At 42.3% G+C, this 13369-nt stretch overlaps 1 pseudogene across 1 annotated transcript; it reads left to right on the top strand.

Annotated features, from left to right (window-relative positions):
- Positions 1-8017: 8017 nt before the first annotated feature.
- On the top strand, positions 8018-8662 carry LOC309361198 (transmembrane protein 256 homolog pseudogene; annotated as a pseudogene). The gene has a single exon. The product of its transcript is annotated as a transmembrane protein 256 homolog pseudogene (transcript).
- Positions 8663-13369: the final 4707 nt, after the last annotated feature.

The following is a 13369-nucleotide window of genomic DNA, read 5'->3' as shown; positions in this document are numbered from 1 at the left end:
AACCCTTTTTCTGGAGAAACAAAATTAATATATTCCCACACTTCTCAAAATATTCTTAGGCCCAATAACAAAATATTTGAAAATTGTTTTTATATCTCAATTAAATTATGTATACCAATTATAGTTCAAAAGGTTTCCAGAATAACCCTCCTATTAAATGTTTAAATGTCAAACTTCAATTTCCTTTGATTTTTCCCAAAATTGTTATAGGACCCAAAACCCGATGGGCAGGATGACCAATAAATTTTCTTCCTTCTTTTTTTTTTTAAAGTAATGTTTAATAAAATTTTCAATATTAATACAAAAAAGATCAAAAAGAAAAAAGAAGAAAAGACAAAATAACAAAAATACAAAAATACAAAAAAGAAAATAATTAAAAACACATTGTTTCCATGTCCTAAACTGTCATCACCTTCTTTCTTAGACCTCCTCCTTCTCCCTTTCTTTGTATTCTAGTTATTAATTATCCCAGCAAATCCTTCCCATATTTCATAATATTCTGTCAGCACATTACCCTAAAATATTTTAATCTTAACTTTCTATAAGATAAATCTTAAAACTTAAAACTTAGATCTTATCCTTACCACATATCCTTCCCCTATTTCGTAATATTCTGTCCTCACATTACCCTAAAATATTTTAATTTTAACTTTCTATAATAAGATAAATCTTAAAACTTAAAACTCAAGTCTTATCCTTACCAGCTTCTCATAAGCATAACCTTTCATAATTCTTTAAACATTTTTACTAAAACCGAATAATTTCATTCCAGCATTTTCCTAAAATTCATTAATATTATACAACAATTCTAATAATAAAAAGAAAAAAGAATGCAAACAAGTCCAGTCATCCAGCGTCCCTTCCTCCTGGTTCCGGGTTTGTCAGTCCTTATAATCACATCGATCTATCTCATTAACCTGGCAACCTTATGTCCGAGGCCCTCAGGTCTCTTTCAAGACCCTTCCGCAACTCTTCTTCATATTTGTAGTTATCGTTTCCCTTGTCTCCTGCTCGCAGCAACTCCAGCTTGAAAATATTTTCAGCCCTTCTCGGCAGGTCAGCCCCTTTTCCACCTTCAAATTCCATATGATATTTGACAGCGTGCCTCAAAAACACTCCCAAGTCAAGAGTCCCCACAATCCCAAACATCTCACGTCCCATTACCATATTTGAAAAGTCCAAACATCCCAGCATAGGCATGGGGGGGGGGTCAATCCAGCCCCCCATTTCTAAGTTCATTTGTCAAGTCCAAAAACTCATATTCCTGTTCTGTCAAAACACACTCCTGCTTTGGTTCCTGAGTGGGCTCCACTGCTTGTTCAAAGATTTCCACTACTTGATCTAAATTTCCGACCAAAGTCACCGTCCATTTCACTTTTTCATGTAGTTGTTCCAATAGGGCATTTGTTTTATAAAAGGCACACAACAAGGCTTCTGAATACATTGCCCTGCAAGGTCAAATACTTTTTCCCACGATGGTAATCTATAGCAGCTGCCAATTCTCTGGAGTTGGTTACAGTTTCACAGTCTCCCTCTAGGGGGAAAACTTCTATTTGTTCTTGCAACAAAGTTTCCCCTTTTAAGATACTTTGTCAAAATTTATTCCTTTCAAATACAGAAGGGAACAATGGAATCACCATGTACCTCTTTTCACCATCTGTCAAAAACACTTATTTCTGGTCAATGCACTTCATTGGTCCTGACACCCCCGCTCCAGTTTCAGGACGGAGGAAAGTTGCTTTAAACAGTCAAGTTGCTTTAAAATAATCTGAAATTAATCCTCCCCCTTCTTCTGCTGTCAAAAGGGGGGGGGTTCCGCAGTTATAAATGATGGAATCCAATCCTTTAAAGATGATTTTCTTAGTTCTAGTTAGTATTGTCTTTGCTTTAATCTGTTTACAAAGAACGGAAGGCTGACTTCCTGTTTATAACTTCCCGTTCCGTCCAATTCTTTTTCTACTTGTTAGTCCTTATTTTTTATCCAATTATTCCAGATCTGAGTACTCACGGGTGCTTGTTTTTAAGTCCGAATTGTTTCAGGAAAAAGGCAGCGCTCTCTGGCAACACCTATGTGGCTTCGCTCCACGGAAATAGTGATCGACTCTCAGCACCGCGCCGCTTCCCCCTCTTCACTTCAGAGCCCGTTAGTGGGTTCCTTAGCAAGTTGGGGGGCTCTGGAGGTGCCTGCCGAATCCCACGGCTACAGGCTTCTCCCGCCTGTGGGTTTTGATCGGGTCCCCGCTTCGCCGTAGCGGAAAGGACCCTTTTCCCGCGGAGCTTCCCCTCCAGTTCAGAGGGAGTCCGCCATTGCCGGTGGTGCCACCCCGGAAGTCTCCATTCTTCTTGCCACCACTTAGGCAAAATCCACTGCAGACCATGATTAAAGCTCCACAGACTCCAGGGTTGAATAGTGATAATATCCAAATCAATACATTTCCCTAGCCAGTAGTATTATCTCAGAAGAAGGAAAAACAAAGAAGAAACCAAAAAACACAATGGCCAGACGTGTCTCAAGAAAGCAAAAGGGAATGAAAAAATAATCCCAAGTTCAATTATATTAAATTGATGAAATTAAGTCCAAATGTTGAATATTTTCCAATTGCCTATATGTCCCAATATACTTGTAAAAATCCACTTAGCAAATCATGCATTTAATTTGTAGAAAAAAGAATAATAATAACAACAACAACAAAAAAAAGAAAAAAAATAAGAGGGGAAAAAATAGAGTAAAAAATGAAAAATAAAAATGAGAACAGGATCCCCCTCAAAACACAAAGAGGGAGCTAAAAATAATCCAAAATTATAAAAGTTTAAATCTCAGTTTAAATCTAATCCGAATAGGCATCTAGTCCCTATATTTTTCAAGTGGCTCTGTCAAAACGTAACCAGATAGACCATTCAGAGGAGGGGATTAGCAAAAAACCTTCATGCAGACTCAGCAATCCTTAGAAAGTTGGGAATTAAACTTAGAAGGACTTAAACAAAAGAAAAATAAGAAGGTGCCAAAAGGGAAGTGCTTTGCTCAATGTAATCCAGTCAGTCCATCAATCTGTCTTTTTATCTCTTTTCTACTTTCTTACTTCTGTTGCTAGATCGCGCTAAACTTCAGCAAAATGGAGATACAAAAGCACTATTTTGTTGCGCAGTTCTTTTTAAACCAAAAGTATCGGGAAGCCTCTATAAATATTCCTTCTGTCAAACCAATCGTTACACGAAGACCCCTCCACAGTCGTATATAAACAAGTTTCTGCTTCCTCTACCCACTTTTGCAACTATTTGCAACACTGTATATAACTTTTTTACAAACTTTATCAGAGGAAGAAGTTCAAACCGCTTGCTGTTTCACCAACCTCTCGTTTCCGACTCCGCTCTGAGTCGTGCGTTGCTATTCGATCTCAGATGAAGCTGACCTCCGTTTTTCAATCTTTCTTTTTACTCCGAAACCTTCCTTTTCGTAAAAATCCAATTATAAATCCAAATCGGTTCGAATTTCTTGTTAATTGAGAATCGCCCACTCGCCTTGCAAGCCTGGGGCTGCGCTTTCGGGGGGAAGACAATGGATTCCCGGTGCCTGCTTCTCCGCCCGCCGTTCTCTTTGCTCCTTTTTACGGAGTTACCTGATCGCCAGGCGATCCGCTGTTGGCTCCGCTGGGATCTTGATCCTCTGGTCTCCCTCCAGAGGGGTTTTGGGGGGCTACCGCGCCCTGTAGCACCCCCGATTTCCCCCGAAAGCCCGGATTTTCCCTTTCCGAGAAAATCCGGCTTGCGTCAGGTCCGTGGCTGCGACCGGAAGTCCTGAATCCTATTGTTCTAGGACCAATCAGACTGCTGCATTTTGGAGCCTATTGTTCTAGGACCAACCAGACTGCTGCAGTTTGGATCCTATTCAACTCAGTACATAACACCACTTAGGCAAGGGACCTATTAGGATTATCCGCCTCTGGAGGCTGATGTATCTAATGGGTTTCCAGGTAACGCTGAGGTTTTTTTCTGTCTGATATGACTGGCACTCCTATCAAAGCCCTGGCCAGCCTCTGGAACACCTGAATGGCTCAGGCTTTTGACATGATCACTTCTGCGCATCCTCTCCCACTTGACTCCTTGGTATACTGCAGAACTTAGGGAAAGGAAACAAGGTGAAAGATGGAGGAAAGATCTGGCTGCATACAACTGAACAGTGGTATTGAAGATAGCAGCTACAAGTGATCGCTAATGAAGAAGAAAGACAGTCCGACTCAAGGAGGTGGTGGAACCAATGGTAGCTATGTGTAAGCACTGCCACTTGTTTGCAAAGCATTTTGAGGATAAAACCACTTGCATCCGCTGGGATCTTGACTCTGCTGTTATAGCAGATGAGTCTCATGGGTGTCCAGAGCACTGTCTAGTCCTGTTGTTTTGGATAATTTTCAGATAGTAAGGCTTGAGGATGTGGACAAGGTGTTTGTATTAGTCAGGGCAACGACTTGTGCTTCGGACTCTTGCCCTTCTTGGCTGATAAAAAGTAGCGGGGGTGGTGGTAATTGACTGGGCCAGGAAGAGTGTTCCTATTTCCATCTGAGATGCAGGACAGCATAACATTCTGATCCAAGTTTCATTCAGAAAACATTATCCATAATATCAGCAGCAGGCTGCTGCAGTCAAATTGGCCAGTCAGAATGGAAAATCCTATTTTAACAAAACCAATAGAAGAGAGCGGCAATACTATTTTCTTGTTTCCCTTGTTCAACTACAATTCCATAAAACAGTGGATTTGTAGGTTCTCATTAATAAAAAATAAATAAAGGGTGTGAGGGGTGGGTGGGATCGATGTGCCTATACATCTTAATTCCACCCCTGGGCCTTTTCTATACTGAAAATAGTGTTAATTTGTTCCCCTTCCACTGCTGTAAATATTGCTCCCTTAGAAAATAAGTGATTTATTTGACTGGAACAAAATCCATCTTGTGTCTCCAAGTGGTTTAGGGTTGTATGATCTCATAGAATCATAGAATCATAGAGTTGGAAGAGACCACAAGGGCCATCGAGTCCAACCCCCTGCCAAGCAGGAAACGCCATCAGAGCACTCCTGACGTATGGTTGTCAAGCCTCTGCTTAAAGACCTCTAAAGAAGGAGACTCCACCACACTCCTTGGCAGCAAATTCCACTGTCGAACAGCTCTTACTGTCTGCATGGCCAGTGAGGAATCCGTTTGACCTTATGCTCTTGGCTGAGTTTGACATCCAACAAATATCCGGGTAATTGAAGTCCCCCATTACTACTATCTCCCTTCCTTTTGCATGCTTGGCCATCTGTTCCAGGAAGGCATCATCTATGTCCTCCGTTTGGCTTGGGGATCTATAGTAAACTTCCACAATGAGGTCACTGTTATTCTTCTCTCCCTTAATTTTGAGCCAAATGCTCTCACTTTGGCTTTGAGGTTCTAAATCTTGGATCTCTTCACAGGTATACACATCCCTGACCTATAATGCCACTCCTCCTCCTTTCTTGTCTGGTCTGTTTCTCTGAAATAGATTGTATCCCTCCATTATTACATTCCAATCGTGGGACTTATCCCACCAGGTTTCAGTGATGCCTATTATGTCATATTTAGTTTGCTGTACCAAGAGCTCAAGCTCATCTTGTTTATTTCCCATGCTTTGCGCATTAGTGTAGAGACATTGAAGTCCATTAATCATTCCCCCGTGTCTCTTATTTAAGGATTTTTTCCTCCCACCACTAGGTCTGCGTGCTGTTTGCTCCATTTGGTCTATGACATTTGGATGATCATCTTCATCAATTGATAGACTCCTACCTTCAGGAGCACTGTCTCCCTCCCCCACATTAGTCAGTTTAAAGCCCTCCTGATGAGGTTTCTGAGATTTTTGGCAAAAACATTCCTCCCAACCGTTGTGAGGTGCAGCCCATCGCTTGCCAGAAGTCCATCTTCAAGAAACTGCAGTCCGTGATCTAAGAATCCAAACCGTTCCTGTTTACACCATTTGCGAAGCCAGCTGTTCACTTCCACTATTTTTCCCTCTCTCCCTGGGCCACGTCGTTCAACTGGGAGGACAGATGAGATGACAATTTGTGCATTTAATTGCTTCAATTTCCTGCCCAGAGCCTCGTAGTCTCTTTTGATCTTCTGGAGGCTATTGCTTGCAGTGCCATTGGTTCCCACATGAACCAAGAGGAAGGGGTATTTGTCAGTGGGTTTTATGATTCCTTGCAGTCGTTCAGTTACATCTTGGATCTTAGCCCCGGGGAGACAGCACACTTCCCGAGACATCTTGTCAGGCCCACAGATCACTGCTTCTGTTCCCCTCAGTAGGGAATCCCCTATCACCACTACACGCCTCCTCTTAGGTCTGGTCGGGGTTCTTCCGTGAGCTGTCCGTTCCAAGGTCGCCTGCACATTCCCTGAGGACTGACTTTGCTGCTCGTCTTCATATACCCGATCGACTGTAATGAGGGAGAGATCCTCAAATGGAGTCTGCTCTTCGTCTTCCATGCTAGGGTAGAGGACCTCAAAGCGATTGCGTATTTCTAAACAATCAGAGCAAACCCTGGGCCTCCTACTTCTTTGAGTCACGTTTCTCCATATATCTGGCTCCTGTGTTGGTGAACTAGCCTCCTTCTCAGGGGAGTCCCCTGTCTCCTCCTTGGTGGAGACGGTGTGCTCTGTTGCTTCCAGGAAGAGCTCCAGCTCTCTAATTCTTTGGAGCGTAGCTACACGTTCCTCCAGTTGCTGGACTTTGTCTTGTAAGAGGGCAATCAACGTGCAATTGCTACAGGTAAAGCTGCCTGCAACCTTTGGCAAGATGGCAAACATTGCGCAGGAACCGCAGGCGACTGCAGCTGTTCCCTCCTCCTCCATCTTGAGAACGTGTCGTTGGGGGTGGCTACAGCGGTCCTCCATCATAAAAAGCGTGAAGACAGGACAAATAACTCCCCCCCCCCAAAAAAACCCTAAGTCTCCCCCAACAAACGTTTGAGACTAGCTCCCCTAAATCTAAAAGATGGATCAAACTGCGCACACAATCTATGTCTGGATTGGCCCACTTAATGCTATTTATTGCTCTATGAATGATATTAAGATGGATTTCTTAAGTCTGGTGGAATTACTTTTTCTTCTTTTGTGCAATTTTTACTTGCCATAGCAAACAAGACTTTGTCCATGTACCCATATAAAACAACTATTATCGTTCTTTTCTCTGTATTTTTAAAGCATAAATATTATTGGCTTTGAGGCAACAATGACAGAATGTGCTGACATCAGAAAAATGCCAGCTCCAGCCCAACCAGAAGTAAAATGTATAGGGCATATTGAGAGATGGGTGGCAAAGCTGTGCATATGCTTTGTCCTCCCCAGCAGTATATATTGTGGGAGAGTAGCTAGAGGAAGCAGAGAAAAGCTCCAACCAGTATTATTTTTCTATTTTTTTTTAATTTTGGAGTTTGCTTGTTTATTTTAAATTCAATTTGTAAAGGTCCCTTTAGAAACGAAAAGATACAAACACAAGTTAAGCACACAGTTTGCTTTTAGTTCAACACTTTCTTCATCCATCAATTTTAGCCAAAATCACAAAAGTAATATTACAAAGCTTTCACAGTGCACGTTTACATATTCTGCATATACATCTATTCACTCTTCAAACAATGCATTTCCATTGAATTTGGCTTAAAAAACAACAACACAGCCCCTACATCAGGCTGGAAATATATAACGTTTTAAACCAATGTGTTTTTCCTCTTAAAAAAAGAAAATATATTACTTGGAAAGAAGCCCATATTGCACTAATTCCCAAACAAGACACGGACATAAGGCAGGTGAAAAATGATAGGCCAATCTCGCTCCTAAATAATGATTACAAATTATTTGCCAGTATATTCGTTTCCTGCTTGGCAGGGGGTTGGACTCGATGGCCCTTGTGGTCTCTTCCAACTCTATGATTCTATAATAGACTTAAAAATGTATTTGGAGAGGAGATTGGAAAGAACCAAACTGGATTTCTACCTGGTAGACAGATGAAGGACAATGTTAGAAATATAATTGATATGGCGGGCGCCGGGGCATTTTACCGACGGCTCGTTGCGCTGAGCAGGGCTGCGGCCGTCGGGGCGGCCGCCTACGGGGCTCACGATTTCCGTCGCAGCGACCGAGATGACGACTTGAAAGAGCTCTACGAGATGGCCAACAAATACCACTTCCTCCACAGCCTGGCCCTCCTGGCTGTGCCCCACTGCCGCTATCCCATGATGGCCGGCAGCATCCTGTCTCTGGGCATGGGGATGTTCTCTGGCGCCCTGTATTACCACGCCGTGACAGGGGACCCGATCCTGACCAAGGCAGCCCCGTATGGTGGTTCCCTCCTCATCCTCGGCTGGATCGCCATGGCCCCTTGACACCCCGTTCTGTCCCCATGTGGCCCCCATCTCCCAACGCCAGGGCAGCCAGCCCTGCCCCTCCCTCCTCCCTTAGGCTAGCCAGAAGGGAGCCCTAGGAGAGGAGAGATTTCCAAATGTCAGAGTGGGATCACTTGAGGTCTTTAGCCCGCCCCGAATGTGTCTCTATCCTGCATCTTGGAATTCCCCGAATGCCGAATCCCTTTTAAAAAAGCCAAGATCCTCCCCCCCCAAAAAAAAATATTGCAACCAGATTTGAGTTCGCGATGGAGGCCTCGAAATGCAATGTCTGATTTCCAATTGCTGTTTTTTAACTTAATAAATGATGAGAGTGTTTTCACTTTTTAAAAAACCCACGCACCTTTTTTTCCTGTGAATAAATTTATTCCGTGGGGGGAGCGGGAAGAATGAAATATAATTGATATACAGTGGTGCCTTGCTAGATGAAAAGAATTCGTTCCGCGATTCTCTTCGTCTAGCGGTTTTTTCGTCTTGCGAAGCAAGCCCATTGACAGCTTAGCGGATTAGCGCTACAGCTGTCAAGCGGCTTCCAGGGATCAGCTGTTAAGCGGCTTATCAGCAGAACAGCTGATAAGCGGCTTAGCGGCTTAAGAAAAGGGCGAAAAAAGCGAAAAAACCCCGCGGGGGGACGCAAGATTTTTTCGGCTTCCGAAGCAACCCCATAGGGAAATTCGTTTTGCGAAGCGCCTCCAAAATGGAAAACCCTTTCGTCTAGCGGGTTTTCCGTCTTGCGAGGCGTTCGTCTTGCGGGGCACCACTGTAATGGAATATCTGGACTCCAGGAGAGACAAACAAGCCGCCCAATGTTTCTGGATGCTGAAAAAGAATTTGATAATGTGTCTTGGCATTTTATGAAAAGAAATTTAGAATTTATGGATATCGGTGAAAAACGTTTAAATGGTATTCGGGCTATTTATTCGGAACAATATGATAGTTAATAATAACTTCACAGACAAAATTGAGATAACAAAGGGAACCAGACAGGGGTGCCCGCTATCGCCATTGTTATTTATAACAATACTAGAGGTCCTGTTGAGGAAAATAGAAGCAACAAATGAAATAAAGGGGATTGGTGTAGGCTCAAAAGAATATAAGTATAAGGCCTTTGCCGACGACGTTGTCTTGAATTTAGAACAACCTATGTCCAGTGCAGGAACCAGAGACCAAATTGCAAACATGCGCTGGATTATGGAGAAAGCTAGAGAGTTCCAGAAAGACATCTACTTCTGCTTCATTGACTATGCAAAAGCCTTTGACTGTGTCGACCACGGCAAACTATGGCAAGTTCTTAAAGAAATGGGAGTGCCAGATCACCTCATCTGTCTCCTGAGAAATCTCTATGTGGGACAAGAAGCTACAGTTAGAACTGGATATGGAACAACTGATTGGTTCAAAATTGGGAAAGGAGTACGACAAGGCTGTATTTTGTCTCCCTGCTTATTTAACTTATATGCAGAATTCATCATGCGAAAGGCTGGGCTGGATGAATCCCTAGCCGGAATTAAGATTGCCGGAAGAAATATCAACAACCTCAGATATGCAGATGACACAACCTTGATGGCAGAAAGTGAGGAGGAATTAAAGAACCTTTTAATGAGGGTGAAAGAGGAGAGCGCAAAATATGGTCTGAAGCTCAACATCAAAAAAACGAAGATCATGGCCACTGGTCCCATCACCTCCTGGCAAATAGAAGGGGAAGAAATGGAGGTAGTGAGAGATTTTACTTTCTTGGGCTCAATGATCACTGCAGATGGTGACAGCAGCCACGAAATTAAAAGACGCCTGCTTCTTGGGAGAAGGGCAATGACAGGCCTAGACAGCATCTTGAGAAGTAGAGACATCACCTTGCCAACAAAGGTTCGTATAGTTAAAGCTATGGTTTTCCCAGTAGTGATGTATGGAAGTGAGAGCTGGACCATAAAGAAGGCTGATCGCCGAAGAATTGATGCTTTTGAATTATGGTGCTGGAGGAGACTCTTGAGAGTCCCATGGACTACAAGAAGATCAAACCTCTCCATACTGAAGGAAATCAACCCTGAGTGCTCACTGGAAGGACAGATTGTGAAGCTGAGGCTCCAGTACTTTGGCCACCTCATGAGAAGAGAAGACTCCCTGGAGAAGACCCTGATGTTGGGAAAGATGGAGGGCACAAGGAGAAGGGGGCGACAGAGGACGAGATGGTTGGATAGTGTTTTCGAGGCTACCAGCATGAGTTTGACCAAACTGCGGGAGGCAGTAGAGGACAGAGGTGCCTGGCGTTCTCTGGTCCATGGGGTCACGAAGAGTCGGACACGACTAAACGACTAAACAACAACAACAACATGTCCAGTGCAATAGAAGCTTTGAAAAAGATTGACGAGTATGGGCAATTAGCAGGCTTTAAGCTCAACAAAAATAGGACAAAAATATTAACTAAAAATTTGGACAGTAAAGAAATAGGAGAACTACAACAAAAGATAGGTATGTCGATAGAAAAAAAGGTAAAATACCTAGAGTCTGGCTCACATCTAAGAACATAAACCTCTTTAAAGACAACTATGAAAAGGTGTGGAATGAAGTGAAGAGAGATCAGGAGATATGGACTAGAATGAAATTATCAATGATGGGTAGAATCTCAACTATCAAAATGAACGTGTTACTGAGACTGTTGTTTTGATTTCAGACAATTCCGGTTATCAGTGGAACAAAACAATTTAATGTATGGCAAAGAAGATTGTCTAAATTTATCTAGCAGGTTAAAAAGCCAAGAATTGAGTATAAAATATTGACAGATGCAAAAGAAAGAGGCGGTTTTTCCCTGCCAGATCTAAAAATTTACTATGAGGTGGCGTGTTTTTGCTGGTTGAGAGAATGGATAAGGTAAAAGGTAAAGGTACCCCTGCCCGTACGGGCCAGTCTTGACAGACTCTAGGGTTGTGCGCTCATCTCACTCTAGAGGCCGGGAGCCAGCGCTGTCCGCAGACACTTCCGGGTCACGTGGCCAGCGTGACGAAGCTGCTCTGGCGAACCACCAGAGCAGCACACGGAAACGCCGTTTACCTTCCCGCTGTAAAGCGGTCCCTATTTATCTACTTGCACTTAAGGGTGCTTTCGAACTGCTAGGTGGGCAGGAGCTGGGACCGAACGACGGGAGCTCACCCCGCCGCGGGGATTCGAACCGCCGACCATGCGATCGGCAAGTCCTAGGCGCTGAGGTATTACCCACAGCGCCACCCAGGATAACCTTAGATAATTCAGATATATTGGATTTGGAGGGATTTGACAACAGATTCGCGTGGCACGCCGACCTGTGGTCAGAATGGTCAGAATGCACAGAGGGTTTTTGAACCCTACTATTAGAAAATCATTGTATGAGGTGTGGAGCAGACATAAAACATTATTGGAATGCAAAACTCCGAGGTGGCTCTCACCTCTGGAGGCTTTTGCAGTCAAAAAAATAAATAAATATGGGAACTGAATGGGCGACATACAAAGACTTGCTGATGGAAGTGATAATAAAATAAAGACATTCGAAGAACTAAGAGGAAAGGTAACCGATTGTTACAAGATGTGTTTAGAGAGGATAATAAAAGAAACGGATTTGGAAGTAACAAATCTAAATTGGAGACAGAATTGCTGGGTAGTAAAATGAAAATACTGTCGAAAATGTATCAGTTACTACTGGAGTGGCACACAAAGGATGAAGAGGTAAAAAGTGTTATGATTAGGTGGGCCCAGGATTTGGGGCACAATATTGATTTTAAAAGGTGGGGAAAACTGTGGACCGAAACAATTAAATTCACAGCATGTGTGTCACTCAAAGAAAATATATTTAAGATGATGTATCGATGGTATATTAGACATGCCAAACTTGCTAAGGTGTATAGAAATCAAGACAAAAATTGTTGGAAGTGTAAGGAGAAGGAGGGGAACTTCCTCCATCTGTGGTGGACTTGTTCTAAAGTGAAAGCCTTCTGGGACATAATATACGAGTTAAAAAAGGTTTTGAAATATAATTTTAATAAAAAACCAGAGGCATTTCTATTAGGCTTAATTGGTGAGGAAATACATAAAAGTGATGTAAACATGTTTATGTGTGCCACAATGGCTGCAAGGACACTTCTGGCTCAGAAATGGAAGCAGCAGGAACTTCCAACCCTGGAAGACTGGCAGGTCAAGATGATGGAGTTCGAAGACATAATCCGGAATCAGTGTGACGAACTGTTTCCAAAGGACTGGAACACATTTATGAAAGAAAATTGTAAACATTTGAAAACGTTTGTAGGCTTGAATTGAAATGTTTTGTAATGTAACTATAAGGAACTGATTTACCGATAAGGTGAAATAGTATAATTTGACAAAGGGTAAATAAGTGCTTATAGAAATGCGAAGAATATGGAAAGTTATGTGGAAGTCAGAAAGAGGGAGGGCAGGAGGTCGATGCTCTTACAGAGCAATATATTAAGTCATAGAATTATGTAACAAAATGTGAATATGATTTAATGGAAAACTCAATAAAATTACTTTAAAAACATAAAAAGGGAAAATATATTAGGAGTGGCTTTTCTTTTAATAAGTTAATAAATGAACTACTTCATTGGCACAGCATCCGAATGAGGTGTAGTGGTTGTATAGTTCTTGATACGTTTTGTTTCATAGTTATATTTGGGTTGCTGCTTAAAAAAAATGGTTAGCTTTTTGTATCATAAAGTTCACAAAACTGATTCCTAGTATACAACTGAAAGCAGAAATGGGGCACTTTTCCCTTTTGCTTTGCTGCAGATATGCATGCTATTTTACCATAGCTCACAGAATGGCACGATGGCACCTTTTTACTACATATGTGAATTATTAAAAAAACCTGTTACTCGTTGAAATTTTGTCTGGTCAATATATTTCAGCTTCATGTTTTGTTACGCGTTTAATATTTTTTCTATTTTTAAAAAAGTGCCAGAATTCACGAACACTTCCCTTGTTCTCCACCTG

Source organism: Podarcis melisellensis, assembly GCF_964234715.1.
Source record: "Podarcis melisellensis genome assembly, chromosome: W".
Lineage (NCBI taxonomy): Eukaryota > Metazoa > Chordata > Lepidosauria > Squamata > Lacertidae > Podarcis > Podarcis melisellensis.
Note: the sequence above shows the minus strand (reverse complement) of the source record. Positions and strands in the feature narration are given on the sequence as shown.